The 22766-nt window shown below is 37.7% G+C and overlaps 1 protein-coding gene and 1 long non-coding RNA gene across 3 annotated transcripts in view; one reads left to right on the forward strand and one right to left on the reverse strand.

Annotated features, from left to right (window-relative positions):
- Positions 1–22766, forward strand: part of LOC122521273 (UPF0489 protein C5orf22 homolog) — a 443816-nt gene that overhangs the window by 343909 nt on the left and 77141 nt on the right. The gene's annotated exons all lie outside the window — the stretch shown is intronic.
- Positions 21332–22766, reverse strand: part of LOC122521279 — a 48560-nt gene continuing 47125 nt past the window's right edge. Inside the window, exon 2 of the long non-coding RNA XR_006304724.1 lies at positions 21332–22234. This is a non-coding gene — a long non-coding RNA (uncharacterized LOC122521279). The remainder of the gene's footprint in view (positions 22235–22766) is intronic.

A 22766-nucleotide genomic window follows, 5' to 3' on the forward strand; every position in this document is an offset into this window, starting at 1 on the left:
AAGAAAAATGGAAGAAAGAATAGGCGTTTGATGATACTTCGAAAATCATTCGAAGATCGTAGAAATAAATATTCCAGTATAGTCGAGAAATCCTTTCGATGGATGTTTAATATGAATCGGGAATATGAGTTAGACAGGTACGTAGGAGTCGCAAGGTATAATGTATATGGAGATAAAGAGAGGAGAGTAGTAGTAGGAGAGAGAGTAGTGAGTGAGTGACTGTTCGGAAGAGTGGGTCCGCACTGCCCGGCGGTCTGATCGCTGACGACTGAACGCCGTCGAGGCGTTTCGCCGCGTAGTAAGCCGACTCTCGCCCCGCCATCCTGTGCGCCTCTCTTCCTCCGACTCGCGCTTCGTTCGAGGAGTAAAAGAGTGCGCGAGAAAGAAAGAGATAGACAGTATAAGTGAACGACAGAGAACGCGCGCGAGACAGAGAAAGAAATAGAGAGAAATGCGATTTGAAAGAAAGGGAGTAAGAGAAGGATAGGATAAAAAAAGATTGTGTTAGTGAGTAAAAAGGAAAGCAAGAGTGAGAGAGAAAAAGTGAGGGTGGAAGGGCGAGAAAGAGAGATTTCGCGTGCGAGAAAAAGAGAGAGAGAAAGAGAGGGATAGAAGGAGAAAAAGTGAGAGGGGAAAAGAGGCTGCCGTCCTTCGCGAGCCACTCCGATGTTCTGCACGTCCCAAGAGCAGCGTGTCTCCGTCCTCGTACGCTACCCGCTCTCCGCTTATCCCCACCATTCAATCCTATCCCCACCACATTTTTTTACGAATAGTTCGCGCACTCGCCACTTGGCGGCGTTGAAAACGGAGTCTCTCGAGCGCGACGACCAACAAAGATCCCGTCGGTTGGCGCCGCTACGTGGGAGAGGAGTGCGCTCCGCTGGTTGGTAAAAGGGGAGTGGTAAACAAGAGGGTGAGTCGATCTTTCCCCTCTTTTGCTCGCACCCTCCCTTTACTCTTTTTCTATCTCACTCTCTCTATTTCTCTTTCTCGTTTCGTCCTTTTCGTTCTTTTTTTCTGTTTCTTGCTCTCTCTCTCTCTTGCGCCACTTCCCCCTCACTCACTCCTCCATCGTCCACCAAAAACAGAGTAGGGGTTTCTCGTTTTACTCGATCTTGCGTATACTCATCGATCGTTCCATCCTCGTTCTTCCTTCTCCGCTACAAACTGGCGGGGAGTCGAAAGCTTTTCTGGTGGGGGATATTCAGCAGCTTCCCACCAAAAGTCCTGGTGGGGGATGGTTAGGCTCGATACGCGTTTCTCAGCACGCGTCGCGCGATCTTGGTGTCGCGTGCGCTGCACTTTCCACGTAACAGATTCGCAACTTCGTTTAAAAAGAAAGAATAAGAACAGGATTTTTTTTTAAACTTATTTAATAACTTATCACGACGTATTTCTTTTAAAAGAAAAACAAAAAAAGGGAGAGAGTGAGAGATAAAGCAAGTTAGTTATAGTACATTGACGAAATCTCAATAAACGCAAAAAATAAAATTAAGTGACGTAGATGATCGATTTGATCTTACATTCTTCTTCGAAAATTTTATCATCAAGTAACATGAGACATGCTCATTGGAAAAAGAAAAGATCAAGAAAGGCTCACGCGGTTGCTTGGCGCGCTTCGAAACTGTTCCATTTTATCGTTCGCGCCAAGTGTTTGCCATGCGCCGTACTTGTAAACGATAACGTGGCTATACCGTCTCGAAAGGTGCTAGGCTGAAAAACGCGACGCGATAGCGTCCTCCGATTGGCACAGAATATCGTTCCTACTTTGTGAAATCGATCGGTTTCGTGGTCGGTTAGGGAGAAACAGAAAAACAAATAGGAAAAGAGAAAGAGAAAGAGATTAAGAGAGTGCAAGATAGAGACAGAGAGAGAAAGAGAGTAAGTAAAGGAAAAAGAAAGAAAAAGAGAAAGATAGACAGACTCCGAACAGTCGCTCGACGATGAGAACGAGGCTGCTCATTTAAAGACATTCCTTATTGTTTCATTCCCTTTAAAAGAGACGAGAGTACCTCTTGCGAAAATAAGAACTTTTTGATATCATAAACACACGATTTGTCTTCGAACTCTGGCTTTCTTTCTTTTCTCTCTCCTCGTTTTTCTTCTCTCCTCGATTGATCTCTCTTGTGGAGGATTTGTTTTTCAAACAAAACACTGAACCATTCACCGAACGAACGAACGAACGTACGGCAAACGTGGAAGAAGAATGACCGATAGACGACGACGATGACTATACGCCGTGTAAAAGCACGGGAACGAACGATACTCGGATACGAAATTAATCTCGTACTCCCACGCAGAATTAAAAGAACGTGGATGTATGTATACGAACCGTGAAAGAAATACACGTATATCGAACACTCGTTACGATATGCTTCCGATAAAACTTCCTCTAAGAACACTGCACGTTGTTCAAATTGAAAAAAGAATGTTTGTATAAGAAATAAACTGATAAGAAAAAAAGAAATAAGTCAAAGATACTAGCAGTTTGTACGAAATGAGGAGGAGCGTATCTCGAGAGAGGGTTGACACGCGTTGAACTGGCGAAGTTGCGATCAGTCTCTTCGAACCGCTCGTCGTTTTCCCCTTCGATACTTTGAACGGGAGCATTCTCATCTTCCTCCCTACCACCATCGATGCAATACACTCACCCTACCCTTCCGTCGTTTCTTGCCTTTCGCGGAATTCCGGAATTCCGCGCGTCACTAGCTCCACCTTGTATTACCCCTCCGCGAGAGGCGCGAAACCGTTTTTCGAACCCCGCCTAGTAGTTCGACGGAACTCTATGAAAGAGAAAGAGAGTAAGAAAAAGAGAAAGAATGGTACAGTGGGGGGTGGTAAAAGAGAGACTTACAAATAGTGTAGGGGATAGATGAGGGGTAGTTGGCGGAGGGGAAAAAAGATCGCGCGGAAAAAGCCGAGCAGGCGCGAGCCACTCGCTCTTTTTCCCCTCTTCTTTCGTGATGCAAACACGCCGTGCGCCGTAACTCCGCCCCCATTCGATGAATCTCCCCCACTTTTCTATCCTACTCAGCAAACTTCTATTTTTTTTCATAGATTTTCCGTCGAGCGTCCCCGTTAACACGAAAGAAAGATAGACGTTTGTCGCGCCAGCTGGCGCCACCGGCTATATTTATCGCCATCTGTCGGCAGTTGCTAACCCGATACCCACGATTTCGTTGACTCCAACCTTATGTTTCTTCTTCAATATACAATCAAATTTTTAATTCTGTAATTGATAATTAATTTGCATTTATCTTCTTTTTTCTTTTATTTCAAAATTATGAACGCTTTTCTTATATTTTTGCACTTTTTAAAAACTTATTTTATGATTATAAATTTTAAAAATTATAAGAGCGTTTGGAAAACTTATTTATTTTATATAAAAAGTACGTTAAAATGTACGTTAATAATAATTGAGGAATAGTATACAGGAATGATGCGCATCATTCTTTAATAAATTGCAGTTTTCTTAAAAGTTCCTGTACCGATGTCTGATACGCAACAAAATTGAGGATGAAATTCGTCGATAAGAGCGTTATCTGTAATTTTATGCTTACCGACGAAGCATTCAAAAGTCTGCGAAGGACCGCGTGCTAGTGACATCTCCCGGTGGGTAGTTTTCTTGAAAAATTGCAGTGTCCTAAAAATAGAGTAGTACAGTGACAATTAAGTGATTTTTTTAGTAATCCAATTTTTTAGTAATCTAATTTAAGTAAGTTCTATTTTCGATTACATGTGAATAAGAATTATTTCTCCAAAATAAAAAAAAGTGTTATAAATACAATTGCTTTTTTAAGTATGTCGATAAAATAGATATCTGTTAGGAGTGAGTTCCTATAAAATCCTTTATATGGCGGTAGATTTCCAAAATTTCATAATATCTTAATTATTTCTAATTTTTCCAGTATTTTAAAAATAAAAAGTTTTAATTAAACCAAACATTATAAAAAAATAAAGAATATATTTATCTTTCTGAGGTCTGTAAACTCATGAATGTTAATTCAAACCACTTTCTAAAAAATAGTAAAGTGCTTCGTGGTTTTAATTATGCTTCGCGTAACTTCAACAAGCGAGTCTTTAAAACATCAAGTTGGTTATTCGTGTAGATAGGCAAGACGATGCCGCTTAATCCCTCCGATATTTCTGCTTCCGTAGACTTGTTCGCGAATAAGAAATATAATTCGAGCCGCGCGAGAGTTTGAGTTCATTAAAGACACGCCTTGTTTGCGTGCCGCCAGAAGATCGCTTAGCATTCCGCAAGAGAGATAGAAAAACATAAAGAGACATAGACAGGGAGAAAGACAGATTGAGAGAGAGATAGAGATACAGACAGAAGGAAAGAGAAGGAAAAATACGACGAGCATCGAGGCTGCGGTGTAAAGCGGCATAACGCACAAGTGACCACCGGCACGATGATAATTATGACGCCGCAGCCGATAAAGATCTTTTCCTTCGTTGCTAACAATTACGCGTGTGGGATCGCTGCGGCCATTACCGTCGAGAGAAAACAGGGCACGTTTACGCTTCCGGCAATGGAAAAGAACGGGACAAGACAAGACAAGAAAAGACAAGACAAGAGGGAACGTCACACTGTCATGGATCTCCTTGGCCGTTAAAAATAAGAGGGAAAATAGAAGAAGAAACAACCGAGCGAAAAGGCGAGCTTCTAAGAACTGCCATTTTACGAGAATACACAGCGATCGGAAAGATAAGAAGTCATCTTCTTTTCCCTTAAATGCGTCTTTCTAATATATACGATAATATTGATATTAATCGCTAAGATTAATGATAAATGATTAAGTAGAAAAATCATTAGATGGATCATACACAGATATGTAAATATAATGGACAACGATAGAAGATCGTTTATCGGAGCTTGAATTACGAAAGGGAAAGACGATGCCAAGGACCGTAAGCGTATTCCAGGAACGACTAATTCAATCTAATGACACGGGCTTACAAGTCCGATCCGTCGACCTGATTGGATGCCAACGGCGTTTCGCAATATCTGTAAGGGCATTGGACGAGAGCCACGCGGCACCCCGTTGAAGCGTTCTCGCATAGTCAAGCATAAGAGCCGTTGGATTACGCGCCGGTAGTCCTGTCGGTAGCCGTAATTGATTTCGTTTAAATAGGTAAACCCATCGATTTTCACCGGCGCCTCGTCTATGCCCAAGTTGTTGCGAATATACGATAATAGCCTGAGTGAAATCCGAAATAGATAACCGACAACTACGATACACTTGTCTACTCGATTCATCACTTTTAGAAAAGTTCAATATTTTTATTTCTCTTTCTTTAAATGTATAAAAACGAACAAATAAATCCTTTCCAGAAGATCAGTGGAATTTTTCTATTCTAGTCGAGCCAACGCCTTCAGAAAGCGGATTTTAGGAGGGTCTCAAATCGTCGAGTCGACCTACTAAAAAGGGATGATCACGCTACAAAGTTTCTTTTTTGAAATGACTGGTCTTTCCCGCGTTATTATAGGATTATCAGCATTTTTTCTCTTCCCTACCTGCTGCCGCAGTCTCCACCCTCTTTTCTATCCCTCATCAAACACAAACTTTTCACGGTCTCGATTACATAGCTTTGCTTAGGGTTCCCACACTTTTCAGATTTACGTATACCTGGGTTTACTTTTTACTACCTGAGAATATTGGGTCTAGAGATTTTGGACTGTTCTTGGCATCGAAAAGTCGATTTGTATCACTCGATTAAAAAAATTTTTCTCAAACTTACGCAAGTACTCTTAAAAGACGATGATCTCACGCCATCGCCTAAGAAAAGTGACTCGTAACATTAGCAAATGTCAAACGTATGGAAAACGTATGTATATATATACCTGGCACAATTTTCTACCATAAACGATCCGTTTGTATTCTATCAAGTAATAACCAACTGGTCTCTCTAATTACACGCTGTATCGTTCAATAATAGCAATGATTACCTCGATGAGAGCATTACGTCGTTCAAGAAGAAGCGAGTTACGCTCTGGCAGAGAATTTAATTGTACTCGCGCTTTGTGTTAAAGTGTCATCGATGTACATCTACGAAAGAATAAAAGAACAGAAAGACAGAAAGAGAGATAAAGAGGGAGAGAGGGAGACAAAGAAAATAATTTTTTAGAACGTTGCAAAAAAGAGTCTCTTATTACGAAAGTCCATAGTCCGTTGTTTGCGTGAAATGAAGCAATCAATTTTATCGCGGCATCGCCATTTAAGTATCGACGAGGATGACGTAGACGAGTACGACGACGAGTTTTTAATACAACGGCCACTAAATCCACCGAACATTCTCAGGCGCCTTTCGCTTTATCTATGATATTTACGATCGTTCGCTAACGGTACGTACCATTCTCGTTGGAAGATTTTCTTCGGCAGGTTCCGTTACGTTTTACGATCGGTCCACGCGTAGAGTCGAGGCTAGAGCTTGGAACCATCTAGGCGTTGCGTCGAATGAACAAGAAAATGAAAAAAACAAAAAAAAACACAGATAGAGAGAGAGAGAGAGAAGAAAGAGAAACACATAGAGAAAGAATACGAAACGTTTGCACCACGTGTGTCACGTGTGCTGTACTGCCAAAGCGCGTGCAAGGCAGCTGGCACAAAACTGACCTGTACCCTGATGCTCGCTGCCTTCCTTTCCTATGGTTTTTTCCTCTCTATTCCCCCTCCCCCTCCTTCTTCCCTACCCATCCTTCTCAAACTCGCTCTATCTTTCCCTCTATGCACCCACACAACTTAAAGAAAAAAATTCTTTCCTTCTTTAGCTCTACGATGATGAAGGGCAACAAAACTAGCCCTCAAAAAATTTATCTTGATTCTCTGAAGTTAAATTCTCTAACGCATTCTAATGTTTGTTAAAAGAGTATACGAGAAGTGAAGGTGGATAGTTCGTTGATATTTCTCGCGCAAGAGGGATAGCTCGTTTGTATATATTTACATATATAATGCATATGTACATATCTATCTACCTTCCTATTTTTTACCTTCCAACTCATTATATTGGAAGAATCGAAAGAAGCATCGAACGTATCGAAGGATTGAGGGAGGATAGGCGAGAGGAGGAAAGATGGCGCATACCGGAAACACGAAAGGGTCGTTACCGTATACGAGTCGCTATCACGAACGGCATACAAACAACGTACCACGGAAATGTCCCCTTACGTACGATTCCTCTTCCTCCTCTTTTTCTCTTCTCTTTTATCAGTTTTCTTTCTTTCTCTCTATCTCGTGCTCGCTTTCTCTCCACTGAACGGCTAAGATCGTAAAAGTCCGGTTAACAGCCAAGCTTGGCAGACGATCGACGATTTCTAAGCGACGGAAGAGCCCTCCAACGACCGGAAAACGATCCGACACTTTATCGGCTATGAGCTATATCACAATTTTACCTTTTTTCATCGAATTCCTACGAATCTGTTGGATAAAGTTATCTCGAAAATCTATGAATTGCTTGCCGATGTGTGGAGAACAAATTTTAAACAAGATCATTAGTCTTCTAAGCGTATCAATTTTTTTCTTTTATCCCCTAATCATAATTATTTTTATTCTTTTCTTAATGTTTGCACCGTTGACCATGTAAATTATTTTTGCGTTGGTTCCCAGGAAAATATTTCAGTTCTGAATCATTATTTTCTTTTCCCTCTTTCTTCGAATGGTCGTTTCAGTTTACTTCGAAGAAAAAAAAATTCTTTCGTAATACGTTGGAAAAGAAGTCACATAGTTTTGAGGGATCTTCAGGTACAGAAATAAGATCGCGGTCAACGAAGAATGAAGATGGTAGACTGATGTGGTCTAAGATTTAAGAGGCTTTTTTCAACCTTCTATCGGGAGACGTAGGCAAGTTGTAGTCGAGTCGAATGCATAAACTTCGTTTTATAGTGGGCCCCTTTTTACTCTAGGGGCCGGACTCCGAAATTGGAGAATGTTCCTTCTTCCCAGAGTGAAAAAGAGAGAGAGAGAGAGAGAGAGAGAGAGAGAGAGAGAGAGGGTTGTAGATCCAAGATATCGAAGGCGTAGCGTTTCTGCTCCGGGACTGGCAGGTGGATAACGCCTATAATACGTGGATGCTCGTGGTCTAACGGATCCTCCAGAACGAAAGAGAGATGCTGAGTTTCCTATCTCTATTTTTTCCTCTTCTTATTTCTTTCTTCAATTCTCCTACGTTGACTCATCTGTTAAATTATTTTCGTCTTTTTCAAAATTAATGTTTATCATTAATATTGACTAACACGTTTTTTAAGATAAAATAAAAGAAGAAGAAAAAAATAGAACCAACTAACGAAGACCTTAAAAAAACTTTGAAAGGTCCGTTGATTTTGTTATGTTTATTTCACGGTTGGCACATATGTTGGACGAAACTTTCCTTGGGTACTGGTCTGATTTGGTCTCGTCTAGTCTTTCTCAAAAAACTCAACGTGATGGAAAAACTCGTTTGAAAAAACGATCAAGACAAAAACGACGATGAGAAGAGAAGAGAAGGGAAGGAACCCCTCGTCAATGTACGTTTACGTAGCGATCCTCTCGGTCTGTTTTTCTTTTAATTGTGCCAACAAGTTGTCCTAGCCATGTTACACAGGTGGATAACGGTATGAGAATGAGAGAGAGAGAGAGAGAGAGAAAAAAAGACTAGAAGGGATAGAAGAAGAAAACAAATAGAGAAAAAGAAAGAGAAAGAAGAGGAGTCTGGAAGAGAAGAGAAGAAAAAATAAAGAGAAAGTACCAGCGAGGTTGGCAGCTGTTTTGTCGTATGTGGTATATATCTATATATATGTATATGTATATATGTATGATCTCGTACGATACCACAGCACAGGTTTTGTACATCCTGACAATTTTTCCCTCTTGCTGTGTCCGGACGATTACGCCGACTACGACGTCGGGAGAAAGGTTGCGGCGCGAAATTAAATTCCTAACGAATTCCATTACATCTCTCCTCTGCTCTATGGCAGAAACTTTGCAGGTTACGAAAGCGAAAGTGGAAAGAAGACGAGAGAAGGAAGAGAAGGGGATCAGAGGGGATGTTGCGAGTTCCAAGGATGGCAAAAAAGGAGCAACTCGTGACGAGTGCGGAAGCGGATGTGGCGGCGTCGAAGCCAACGACGCCGGCCGAGCAAATGTTTTGACGTCGTAAATTAAACTGCAAGAAAATCAAGCTAACGCTTACGTTTCTTTTCAACCGAACGTAAGAGTGGCCCTTTTATTTAGCTCATAGTGATTCATGATTAACATGATTGCGATATAGATCAGAAATAGATTCACGTTAATGAATCAATTAAACCGTAATCTTTATGTATCGATATTCATTAACGTATTAGAAAGTGAAGTGAATAATTAACGAACAACAATATTCACTTTTTCCTCGATACTCTTCTTCCTAATTACCATGATTGGTAATAGGATATATTCATACTTTGAATTGGAAAAAAAAACATTAAGTTCCTGTAATAAGAACGTATGTATAACATTTATGAGGAAGAAGATATACCTAATATCAAATTATAAGATTATAACAGATAGCAAAGAGGAAAATTAGAGAGGGAAAAAATGTAAATGAGTTTAGTATATTACATCGATACACTGTGAATCATTCTTTTTTTTTTTTTATTGGTAAAACCACGAGAACGGTTGTTTTTAGCTTACCACAGAAATGTATGCATCCTGACGTTAGTGAGTTACGCAATGGGCGGCCAACGAAGTAGTAGAAGCCACGAGCGATAATACGTAGCAGAGCGTTAATGAGTAACGTCTGCAGTAATGAGTAATAAAGGCATTCTTTTGCACAATTTCGCCTTTCTACGAAGCCCACCATTTCTCTTTCACTCTCTCTTTTTGCTCTCTCGATGTTGATAAACTCCATAATGGGTTGCCTTCAGGAAGATTGTTCGATCCAAAAGAATCTATCCTTTTAAATGATACTTATCCTTGTTAAAAGGTATATCTTGTACATACTAATATCACCCATTATTTCTCCGATATAATTTATTTAATTGATATTCACAAGCATTGCCTCTTTAACAAATTATTTGAATATTTGTTGAACCTGACGTAAGACGAGTTTAACGAGCAATTCGTTTATATTTTAATTCGATTTAGAAAAATTGTGATATATTACGATTTTTTTCTTTTCGTGAAAAAAATTGTGAAACTAGTGTTAAAAGTGATAATTACTTGAACGCTTTCTTGAGCAACGAAGAGACCTGAAGATGATCGAGGGGTCTTACCGAAGAAAGCAAATAAACGAGTATCTGCTTGAAGGAAAAGAAGTCGCCTATTCGGAAACATAAAATCCAGTGAAAGAACTACTTGGTGCTTTTGTCGTCGATATCCTGCCGTATGGACCTATAAATTACATCCCTCTTGCTAACCTCGCTCGCCACGGATCTGAACTTTGCTGCTACTGGAAATGTTCCGCGTTAAGTACACGGTGGCTCGAGAAAAGCTTGCGAACGATGCAATGAGCAAGATTAGGCTTTGCTATCGAATACTCTCTCTCTCTCTCTCTCTCTCTCTCTCTCTTTCTCACTCTCTTTCTCTTTCTCGTTTTGTGTGGATTCTTGCAAGAATAAATGACACTATGAGAAATAGAGAATATATTTAACGTGAAATATAATCTTACCTGATAAAAGAAAATATGAAATAACGCAAATAGAAATGGGAAAGAAAAAAGAGAGGAAGAAAGAAAGGGGAAAAATGTGCATCGCGTAGTATCTAATCATTATTTTTTTTCTACGAAATCCGGTATTTATCTTGAAGACGTTAAAAAATGAAAGACACAGCTAGTTGTGTCGATAGAAGAGAAGGACTGGTAGTTCGAAAAGAATAAAAAGAAGAAGAGGAAGATGATAGCGACGACGAAGTCGACGAAGAGGACGACGAGGATGAAGAAGAAGTCGTAAAATGTAAACGCCGGATGTACATACGTTACATCGGTTCTAACGACCGATCGTAAAGAAGCCGACGGCGTATCCACAAGGTATTGACATTTATTTAAATATCTCCATCTGTTCCCGTGTAAAATGGCTAGCGTGATACAGCAACTGATATTAATAAGTAAAAGAATTAACCGCATACGAAATGCAGTGTGTCTTATAACCACATATCAAACAACTTAATAACATAAGAACTATATCGAAAAAAAATTACTGAAAATTGACATGAAATCATCCTATATAACATCGTCATGAAGATGAATTTTCTTTTCTTTTTATTCATAGCTCATCTTTCGTCATCGACTTACTTCAATTATCTTACCTGTATCGGTAGCAGAATGTAAGAATAATTCATACCTCAGCACAAATTATAGCTCGAGGGATTCATAACGATAAACTAGTTTAATGCATCACGTACGAGAAAATTGAAATTGTCATATCAAATATAATAGTTCAAACATTATTACACCCGGTTAGTATTTATACTCTATGTATAATATGAACGATATCATATCTTAGAAAATTGTCATCGGTTAAACTAGAATATATTATGTATGTAGGAAATATTATTTTTACTCCCTACAAATACTCTGACTTACTTTATTATCTCTTACTATACTCTTTTAACTCTTAATCTATTCTTCTAACTCTTATTTTACTCGTCGATACTCTTTCACACACTCGTTAATACTCTTTACTCTTTACTCTTAATATGCTCTTAGACTCTGATACTCGTCGATACTCTTACACACACTCGTTAATACTCTTTACTCTTTACTCTTAATATAAAACTCTTCATACAAAACTCTTGATATAAAATTCTTCATAAAAAACTCTTAATATACAACTCTTACCCCTCTGCCCATTCTCTCACCTTATGCACTATTTTCCTATTGTCTTCCCCGCATCCACGCTAAGCACATCCACACACACATACTCTCTCATTCCCTAACCGAAAAACAACTTTTTACTTATATTAGATCGTTCTCAAACATTCTCATTTCACGTTTCTCGCTTCTATATTTATCCTATCATAATAAAGGAAGACATTTCTTATACTTCTGCCTAATAGAAAAACAATTTCACTTATACTCGATTGTTCCTGAATATTCGTATTTCAACGTTTCTTACTTCTATATTTATTCTACAATAATTATTACTTATTCTCGATTATTCTTGAATATTCAAATTTCAACGTTTATATTTCTAATTTTATTCCAATCCCACATGTATATGTTAATTTATAGATTAAACGTTAGATTGATAAGTTTCTTCTGATAAGATACTTCTCTTATCCTTGCAACTTATACCATCTCTATTCCTAATATAGTCAATGCATAAATTTTGTATCCTTCTGATAATAAACATTATAAATGTAGGATTCGTGAAAAAATTGGGCCGTTGGACTGACTGGACCGAGACTCGAACCCGGATCTTCCGCTTTCCGGGCGACTGCTCTTTAACCATTGAGCTATCCAGGGCCCACCGTCCAATCTCCTCACGAATGCCTATTTAAGTTTGGTTTGGAGGTGTTCGCATCCCACATAAATAACTACTGGAAGTAAAAGAAAAGAAGAGAAAGAAGTAGAAGAAGAAGAAATCATGAGAAAAGTTAATAAAAAGTTAACCATGGAACTGTTCAATGAAGATCGTCAGAAATAATGAATCGAGAAGTTAACAATTTGTCAAGCTGAGCTGTTGGTTGATTCTTGCAGCATGTCGAGGTCGATTGAAATGGAGATAAGTTCGATTGCTAATTGCGCTATTTCGTCAGGAAATAAAATAAGTAATTATTATATCGTTTAGTACTATTGCAAATGAGTCTCACCTTCTTAACCAATCGATCTCGGGAAAGAAATTAACAGGATTTTCCCTTCCATTTCGCTATAATAGTTTCATGACACGTACACTAACTTTTTATACGGTCGGTACAAGTAATGAGCACGTTAAATAGACTTTCAGATACGATTACTTTCCAGTCATTTGCAAGTACCATTTGGAAGTTCTACTATTTTGCAAATATTCTTCGTGAACGATCTTGTCATTTCGAAATAGAATTACGTGGTAAATCGAGACGTAGTTTGGACATTTCTATTATACCTAAGCAAACCTTAAATTTCGCTCTTATTCTCTCTCTCTCTCTCTCTTTCTCTATTTCTTTCTCTAAGATTGAAATACGTTTCTTACGAGCGGTCATTATAATAATCGAGTCTCGTAAAGTACTTAACGATTCCGTACGCCACGTCAAACCGACAAATCGTGTTTTAATAGAATCGTCGTCGCGTAATTTAACTCGTCGAGGAAACACACAGGATCATAGACGTTGTATCATGCTACGAATGAAAAGCAATAGACTACGCGTAAGAAGAAAAGGGTAAAAAAGTATTAGCATTAGGAACAATGGGTGCATTTATCTTTTCAGTCCTGTACGTTGTGTACACGTTGTACTTTCTTATCGTTTCTCCTACTCTCCTTCTTTCCCTCTCGAGATTATCGATGAATATTACACCGGTATATATTTTTTCGATGACACTTTACAACAATTCCTTGTATTTATGAGGCAAACATTAAAATATTACATATATATATTAAACATTACTTTATACTTTTAAAAAGTTATAATATTTAATCTGCTTTAAATTATATTTTTAATATATTTCGATAATTATCGAAAAACGTAGTAATTCTAATCTAAAGTTGTCAACATAATACATATAAATTCGTATGCGTTTTCACAAAGATATGTGCGTAAGATTAGTTCACTCGATATGTATTCGGCTATGCGAACTCGTGCAAAGTCTAGTATCGCTATGCGAGATATTCGACACACCCTCATAGAGAACGAGCTCTTATTTATCGTCCCTCCTCAGGAGTGGCGCACGATCAGCTCGTCGGTCGTCTCGTTCCGTGGCGATTTCTTTTTAAGATTTATCAATCTTTCGATTACATTGGCACGCCGATGTCGACGTGCTCGTAGCTTCTTGCTTTTCTTAGCAAGTTAAGAGCCGGCCGGTAATAAGGAGCCCTCTCCTCTCACCATGGAAACGAGCGAGGTCGACGGTGCTTTATGGGGGTCGCGTTCCCACTTGTGCAACCGCTTCATAGTTAAAGTGTTACACGAATGCATATAAACGACTCTTTCTCTTTCTTTTTTTCTCCCCTTCTTCTCCTCTCTCTAACCCTCCCATTCTTCTATACTCGTTATACTTTCTAGCCACAACTTTGTCCTTTACTTTTCTTTATCTGTGTTTCTCACTTCTTCCTTTACCTTACCCTTTTCGAACGATTTCTTCACTTTTCTCGAGTCCTTCTTTAACTCTTAATCTATCTTTTTCTTTTCCTTTTATCTCTATTTTCAATAATTTATTTTAATATTTGTATTCATAAAATTTCCTATACTTTTACCTACTTAACTTATTTTTTGTTAACTAGTTGGATTTTTTTTCTATATATTTTTTATCGTCTATTTATCTTTTCGTAAATATTTTTCTTCAACATTCTATGGAATATTATGTTGGAAGGGTATGGTTTTTCCGCTACCGTTTTTATTTTAATAAATTAATCAGAAATATTTTCCGTTACACGCAATACGATTTAAGCTCTCACGAACGGTTCGATTTAACTTGAGCTCATGGTAAATCACCTAAGAAACCTCCCGGTGAACTCGACTTAATTCAATATTTATCAGAGTTGTTCGTCCGCTCTTGGAGAACGCGAGCTAGTAGATTTGTACTCACTATCGGATATCACGAATCCGTTTAACCGCGTATCTATGTACCTTAAGCAGAAAACGTAGCGACATTAAAGCTTATTAACGCTACGACATTGATCGATTATATTCGTGGAAAGACCGAGTTCTTACTCGTTTCGTAATGATAATCCTCCAGAGGTTAATATTTTTAATAATAATTACACTGTCATAATTAATCTCGAATTATTTGCAATATATGATTGTATGATTAGCATATATTAAGATAAATTCATTTGTTAAATTTTCATATTTAATTTTTTTTTATATACTCAATCTTTAATACGCAACTATGACTCCTACATAAAAATAAAAATGAATACATAAATACAAAGAGATTATAATAAATATTTAAATACAAAGAAATTGAAAGAAAAAGAAGAAAAGAAGAAGAAAGGAGAAAAAAATCAGAAAGAAAGAAAAAAAGGAAGAAAGAAAGAGAAAGAGAGGTAGGCGGCTCACGAGCAATGCTCGGCGACTTTATCGTTTATTAATCGTGCGACTGTGATCGATTATCTCGAACGAGAATGGCCATTTCCACGCGGAGGATAGCAATTACGACCGGTTCCGCAAAGGGTATTATTAGGTGCGCCCGCCTTCTTAAAACCGAGTGTTCGTTAAGAGGAGAGCCTACTTGCGCTTAGGAACTTACAAGAATAATCGCCAGACCTACGACAACGACAGCCAATCGACGAGAGTTAGTCTCGATTTTCTCTCCTTTTTCTCGCTCGCCTGGATTGATTTATAAAGTATTAATTGCGAGGATGAAACGTCGAACCTTCCTCGCAAATTGAAATCAAAGAAAAAACAGTCGTATTTCATTTCGCATATTGTTCCCTTTCGAAGCTACACGTATTTTAAACAACGTGTCACGATGTTGCTACAGCACGATAATGAAAATTAATACTGTTACACTAAATTGTTTGGATCAAAAGAAAAAGAAAAATGAAGGAAGAAAGAAAGAGAGAGAGGAAGAGAGATAGAGAGAGAGAGGTGGTGCATTTGCAATTGAAATTGCAAGGAATTACGTTCGATCGATTTATCGAATGAGAAACTTTGTAGCTTACTCGCCCTACTCATAAATATACGAGAAGATTGATTTTCCTTGTTAAAACGATCATAAGTAGAGAGTCTCATTTCGCGCGACACGCTCGATTTGCATTAGATTTCGATATGAACACCTGGAAACACCTGAAACCCCCTCCCCCGCCCAAGAACCTTGCGTTCTCTTCCATTCTCTCTTCCTCCTTCTTCTCCTTCCCTATCCCTATTTCCGTTCTAAATGAACGGTAAGAATGTAATTAAACGCGGTTATTAGCTGCCTAGCGGCTAGTAAAAAAATCGATACTTAGTGTGTATCTTGCACTCGTCGACAGGTTCTAATTACATCGCGAGTGGACTCGTAGCGCGGAATCAACGATTCACGCTCTAATTCTCGATGTATTCGCATTTATGTGAGTGTACGTGCATGCATGTGTGTGTGCGTGTGTGTGTACATTTATATATATACAATGGTTACATATGTTGCCGTACATATATAGCTTTAATAAACACAGGTGAACCTACACGATGCATGCATCTCGATGAACAGAAAAAAACGTTTCGCCGAATCGACTTCGACCTTGATCATATTTCAACTTGATACCTTGTTATAGCTAGCGTTACGGCTCAACACGTTGAACGGTTCGATGTTTTCGTTTTATTCTGTCTCTTTTTTTTCTCTCTCTTTGTTCCTTTCTCTTTATATTTTTATTTTATCTAAAAAAATTTTTTTTAATGATTACCGGTTGCCACCACAATCAAAAGCGTAGGCAGATCGTATTATTTTTTTTTCTATTTGAATATAATCCGCCGAGTATTTCCGTTGAATGATTTCCTCTTACTGACAAATTGATAAATAACATATAGTTAGTGGAAAATAGATAGATCCGAAGAAAGATAATTACAAAATGTTATATTATGATTAGAATATCATTCGTATACGTAAACAGACTTAAAATTAGTTGATTTGTAAATTGATCTTTAATCGCGAATTTCCTCTGTCGAGATTTTTTTTATTGTCTCGTTAACCGTTTTAGTGCCAGGAGTTTTTAAAAATCTGTGTCGGATTGTGCCATGCAATGCGATAGCGCTTCGTTCATTTATCTGCGAGTAATGTCGGTCGTCACGATCGCGCTACTCCTTTTTTTTGTCAAAATATGCCGCTTGACGCGCTTGCGCTTCGTTTCATCAGTCATATCAGAAGCGTTACACTAACACTCAAAGCTACATTCGGAACCGAGCGCGTTGCGAATTGACGATCATGACTAAACACCACGGGATATTTCACCACGTACGCGAACAGCGCGATCGCGCTGCGTGCCGCTAAAACGGTTAAACGTTTCAATGTTTTATTAAAAATATATTGTTTAAATAGGCTTATAATGAGCAACGTTTACCATTGCTATGTCCAAACGCATAAATATGGATCGTAGGAACTTGGCGTTGAACTATTTTTTTGTCACAATTAAATTGGTCTCATTTCTGGGAAGAACAATCGCGTTAAAGTATTTTATACGTGTGACAAGTACTCGAGTATACAGGAAAAAGTATAAACGTAAGTGTGGACGATTATAAGACTCTCGAATAAACGAAGAGGAGGAAAAAGCAGAAAAAGAGAAAAAGTAAAAGAAGAAAAAGAAAAAGAAGAAAAAGTAAGCAAGTCTCGAGACGAACGTTGATACAAATTTCCACGGATGATCCTCTGCCGATCCTGGCATTTATTCTACTTGTCTCTTGACTCTCGTTCCGAACGATCTTCACGATCTCTTCTAGGTATATAAATCAAGTGAAGGAATAGCGACGGTCGTTCCTCACAGCGACCTTTCGTTCGAGCTAGGCACTCGTTTGCGGAATTTATTGTCTTACGTCGCGGGAAGCTATGTTTATTAGACTCAAGATCGATTCTTTTTCTGTTCGTAGTATCGATTCTCATTTCTTCTCGATCTTTGATTTATCAAATACAAAAAAACAATTTAAAAAAAAGAATAATTGTTTTCTTTGATCTAACAATAAGAAAAAGAGGATAAATTTTTCTTCAATTTTTACAACGATTCGTTTCTGAAATTGTAATTCTGAAAACGTTTTCGTGGATATATTAAAATAAGTCGACAAACGAGAATCGATAAAATCAATAAGAAATCATTTTTCTTTTTTCGAACGAATTAAACGTTGTTTTCAACTAACGCGAAACGTTTATGATTATTACGCATTTATTATCATCGTCGTACTCGTGTAATTACAAGTCTTGGAAATTCCAATACATTTAAGTGGATACTTTAGGACACGATTAAGCCGCGATATACCTTCAAATCGATGTTCCCCAAGGAGAAGAGTCTCTCGAGAGAGGTGTGAGGTTAAACGATCGACAAAACGATAAGGCTAATGAGCTGTTACGAGCCTTTCTCTATTTTATTCTTTCTCCCTTTTGCTCGGTGTAGTTAACCTTTATACACTCGCAATTTTCAAAGCCCTTGTTGAACGTCGACTTTCTCCGTCGAAGCGTCGAGAGTTCGCCTAATTACTGAGAAGTATAAACGGCGAATCTTTGCATATCTTTGAGACGACGATATTTTCCATCGATTGAAGATTTAAGCCAACGTATATAACACGCACTGTTTTTCTAATTAATAAGAAATCAATTTTTAATCGTTCTCAATTTCGATCCTCGTCGTGAGATCCTCTCAACGCGATTACCAACATAAAATGTTTTTCTAATCGCGTTCAGGCAAAGTTTATTTAACATTCGAAAGTTCGTTCCTTGTCGTTCGATTTTTAAATCGATTAGAAAAAGATGCAAAGAAAAACAAGAGAAAACATTTAAACTTGCGTACCTATATCGATAGCCTTTCGTTCGCTTCAAATTTATTAAGGAAAGTTTAACTTATCATGGTTGGTTAGTTCGTTGTAATCATTAATTTCATAGGATTGCCGAGCGAATTAGTACGAGCTTAAAACGTTGACGCACGATTAACGAGCGAAAGCGGCAACCCTCCTTGACTAACTTTTTTTTTCTATCTTTTAACCAAACGGTATCCCTCGAAGGATTCAGATTACAAAATCGAGTTGTTCTGTGCTATTTAAAAAAAAAGTACACGTTAACGTAACGTAATTAGTTTTAAAACTAATCTACTCTCTAGACTATTATAGTGAATGATATCTAATTACCATGACATTAAAAATAATTCAACAAATATCAAGATAATTCAAACTTAGCAAAAGTATTGGTAAATCCCTTGGATTTTAAGATTTTTTTCTTATATAATTCTGTTTTCTCATCAACAAGAAAAGCTTCCCTCTAATCGTGTTATTTCCGTTTTCTACGTTGCCCTTCGTGCAATTTTAAAAGAATAAAGTATAGATAGATGGATAATAAGGGTATTAGAGTAGCGGCAATACTAGTTAAGTACAACGTGACGCACTTTACAGCACGCTAAGATCGATGGGTTATTTCCAATAATTATTTCTAATCACGGCGTGACTCGAAGATAATCGAATAGAGAGGGGTCTTCCACATTAGCATAATCACATTATGCCGGTGTATTCTGGCTATGTGTAAGCCGATCGCGAGTAGGATAAACGAACGTGCCATATTACGAATATGCCACGACGGAATTCCATCTTACAAGCTAGTTGGAAAAAGGAGAGTGAGGAAAAAGGGTGATATGATGAAGGACGAAAGAGGGAAAGGGAGTTTCTATTCTTTCGCTAATATTGAAACGAGTCAATTATCGATATCTTGTTTTCTTATCTTTGTCACTTAATCTGTCATCGTCTTCTTTCTATTCATTTTTCAATAAAAAAATTCTTCTTTTCGCATTCGTACAATCAAAATGATAGAGAGACATCGAAACTTGATATATATTGTAATTTTGAAATATCTCCGAGATCATGTTGATGTGCTTAATTAATACGATTTCCTCTCCTTCTCCAAGCACCTCGCTTTACACGGCTAATTAAACACACAACACGGCGTGGATAATCCCTTTCGAGAATCGATTAACGAAACAGTGCACTCTCTTATCTAGTCGTTTATTTCATCGATAAGCGTTGTACCTTATGTTCGCTATCGGCTACTCGCCGACTAAAACTGTTAAGAGAGATAACATGGGGTGGTCCATGCAACTAAAATCACTTGGATGTTAAGATAAATACTTCGTTTAAGAGAAAAAACTGTAATTTATATTATATTATTCGTAATCTCAAAAATCTGAAAATTGTCTATCATTTAATTAAATGAAACTATTTATTTTAATTGTAAATACACAGATCGGATTAATTTTAAAGATTTCGAGAAATATCAAATATTTAAGTACGTTTTATATATAATACATGGATAAATAATGTAACATACTTACGTCTAAGGATTTTTTATTCAATTTTTTATGTAGAGAAATATTAATTATTATGATATTATATGTAGAAACACTAGACTATTCTGTATTTATCTTTGTCGAGGGGAGGGTTTGACGCCCGATTGATTTAATCTTCTGGGATCGTCGTAATTTACGATCTCGCGGAATCACCATACCCGTTATATTCGGTCGGCGTTTGATCATTAAATTAGAATCTCTACTGCTCGCGGTATCTCTTGCTCTTAATTAGTTATCTTCCATATTAGCACAACGAGTAATTCCATAGTGATTTATGAGTAACGTGTATTATAAGTATGCGACTGAGTTACGTACCCGAAGCGATTCTCTCTCTCTCTCTCTGTCTCTCTCTCTCTTTCTCTTTCTTTCTGATGAGCTAGACCAAAGTCCGCAAAACTCATTGCAACGTTGAAATTGAACAACCGACTGAAACGTGCTCGTTCCATTCGATCTTTTTTGCATCGTAAAACAGTGCGGTTTATCGATACCTCGCGACAACGCGATAATCGCGACCAAGACTTGTATATCTTATGAAATACGAATAACCGTCTATGGTTTTGGTCCGCTGACCAATCCACTCTTTTCTCTCAACATATTTATTATAAACTATAAAGGAAAATCTATTTCCCATTTAAGAGACTCTCTCTCTACGTGAAACGCGATCCGATCTTGAATGACCTGCAACGTTTTGTTCCGGCACGTGCCTTTATCTTCATGCAATGAAAATTAGTGATGACTGATTTAAGTGAACGATATACTAAGTCTACCCACGGTTACTCGAATATAAGTCGTCCACTTATAATTCTCTTTTCTCTTCCTCTTGTTCCTTCTCATCTTCTACTTCTTTATCTTTTTCTTTGAAACATCAACTGAGAGAAAGAGAGAACAAGAAGGGGTGAAGGAGGGGAGGGAGAGGGTTAACAGAAAAGGAAAAGAGAAAGTAAGGTGTAAGCTATCTCGTCGAGTGCAAAGAACCTACGAATCGTTTATCTGATAAATCTCGTAAGTCAAGAACACCTTTGAAAAGTACGCTACTTCGAGCTTCATACAATGCCTCGACCATTTTCTTCGAGTACTGTCTTGTCTTTCTACCGCGTGTCATCTTCTTATTATAAAATGATTGGACACGTGCAACGCGTCGCGTCACGTCGCATCGCGTTAATTCATTGTACATTCTCTACAGATTTACGTCGTTGTAACTCGTAAAGATCTTCTCTCCAGATCTCTTCTTCTTCATTTTGGTATCCTTTAAACTCAAATCTCGAAATATGTAAATATCTAAGCATCAAGCGTATGATGAAATAGCATCGACATGAAAGTATTAAAACGTTAAAATTCTTATTCGATAATTTTAAAGTAACCTTTCTTTTTTATTTTTAACGAGTTGAAATCTATTAAACGTCAAATTTAAACACCGCAATGTTCGAGTACCGAAGTCCGAGCAACGTCGACGTTTTCTATTAGAAATATGATGATAATAAATTTATAGATAGTGTCTATATATATATATATATATTTTCGTTTTGGTTTATAGACGTATATGACATATGACAAAGATTTATAGGGTTTCCAAAGCACGCTTCTTCGAAACCTCTTTCGCATGCCAAAGTGTTTCCTCTCCTCCTCCTCCTTCTCTTCCTTCTTTTCCTTCTCTTTCTTCTCCTCTTTCTCCTCTTACGGAATCGAACAACGTGCAAAAGTCACCAACAGAGGGATCGTAAATCGCGATATGGCTACTTGCAAATGAATGAGAAATGACAATAGCAACGGGGGCAAGCAAGCAAGGGTAGGTCATGCCAGAAACGATCTCCGACCTCTAACGGTACGATCGTTTCTACGTATGTACCTACGTACATATACATCTATACGTTAGTACGTTCGTTCGTTCGTTCGTTCGTTCGTTACTCGCATGGAAAAAATGTTGAATAGGAAATCGTCGTGAGAGTTTTTCGATTCGCCAGAAATGATTGCGAAACTTCTCGGTAGTCGATGCTTACATGCACTCGTCCTGGCAAACGAATTCCAAATCTATCGAGGTATCTCGAAACCCCTATGAGAAACGTATTACGTTGCAACACTTACTCGTGCGTGCGAAGAAAGAACTCGGCGCCACATCGACCTCCCAATCTCGATACCTATCTGAAACGAGATAAGAACATTTCATTTGATATTAATAATATCGAGTAGTTTATGCGTATGCGTTTAATACGTACGTACGAATAGATTTTTTTTTTCTAGCGATTTTTTATATAATATTTACAAAATTCTTATTCAATAAAACAAGAGTCTTATTCATATAGTGCATATCGAACTATGGATAAAATATCAACATGATTATTTGCAATTTATATAAGGATTGACGGAATCCTTTTTTTAAGGTTATCGGTTTTCCAGTCAATACTCGGATCGACGTGTTAATCACGTGCGTTATTCTCTTGATTCTACACAATGTACTTTTAGTACTGTAATTATAAGAACGAACATTGCTCCTCCCTATAATTAATGTTATCGCGGAAGTAGATATTATCTCTGACGTTGTATTAGTTGGAAGAGGTAACATAGAATAATTCATTCATGTTTTATTAATTCTTTTTAAGAAAGATTAAAATTAATTAAATGATTACAACTTTCGCGGGACTAGGTATTCAATTTTCTACGAAATTTCTTGACG

The sequence above is a fragment of the Polistes fuscatus genome, unplaced genomic scaffold (assembly GCF_010416935.1).
Source record: "Polistes fuscatus isolate 324 unplaced genomic scaffold, CU_Pfus_HIC Scaffold4, whole genome shotgun sequence".
In the NCBI taxonomy this organism is placed as follows: domain Eukaryota; kingdom Metazoa; phylum Arthropoda; class Insecta; order Hymenoptera; family Vespidae; genus Polistes; species Polistes fuscatus.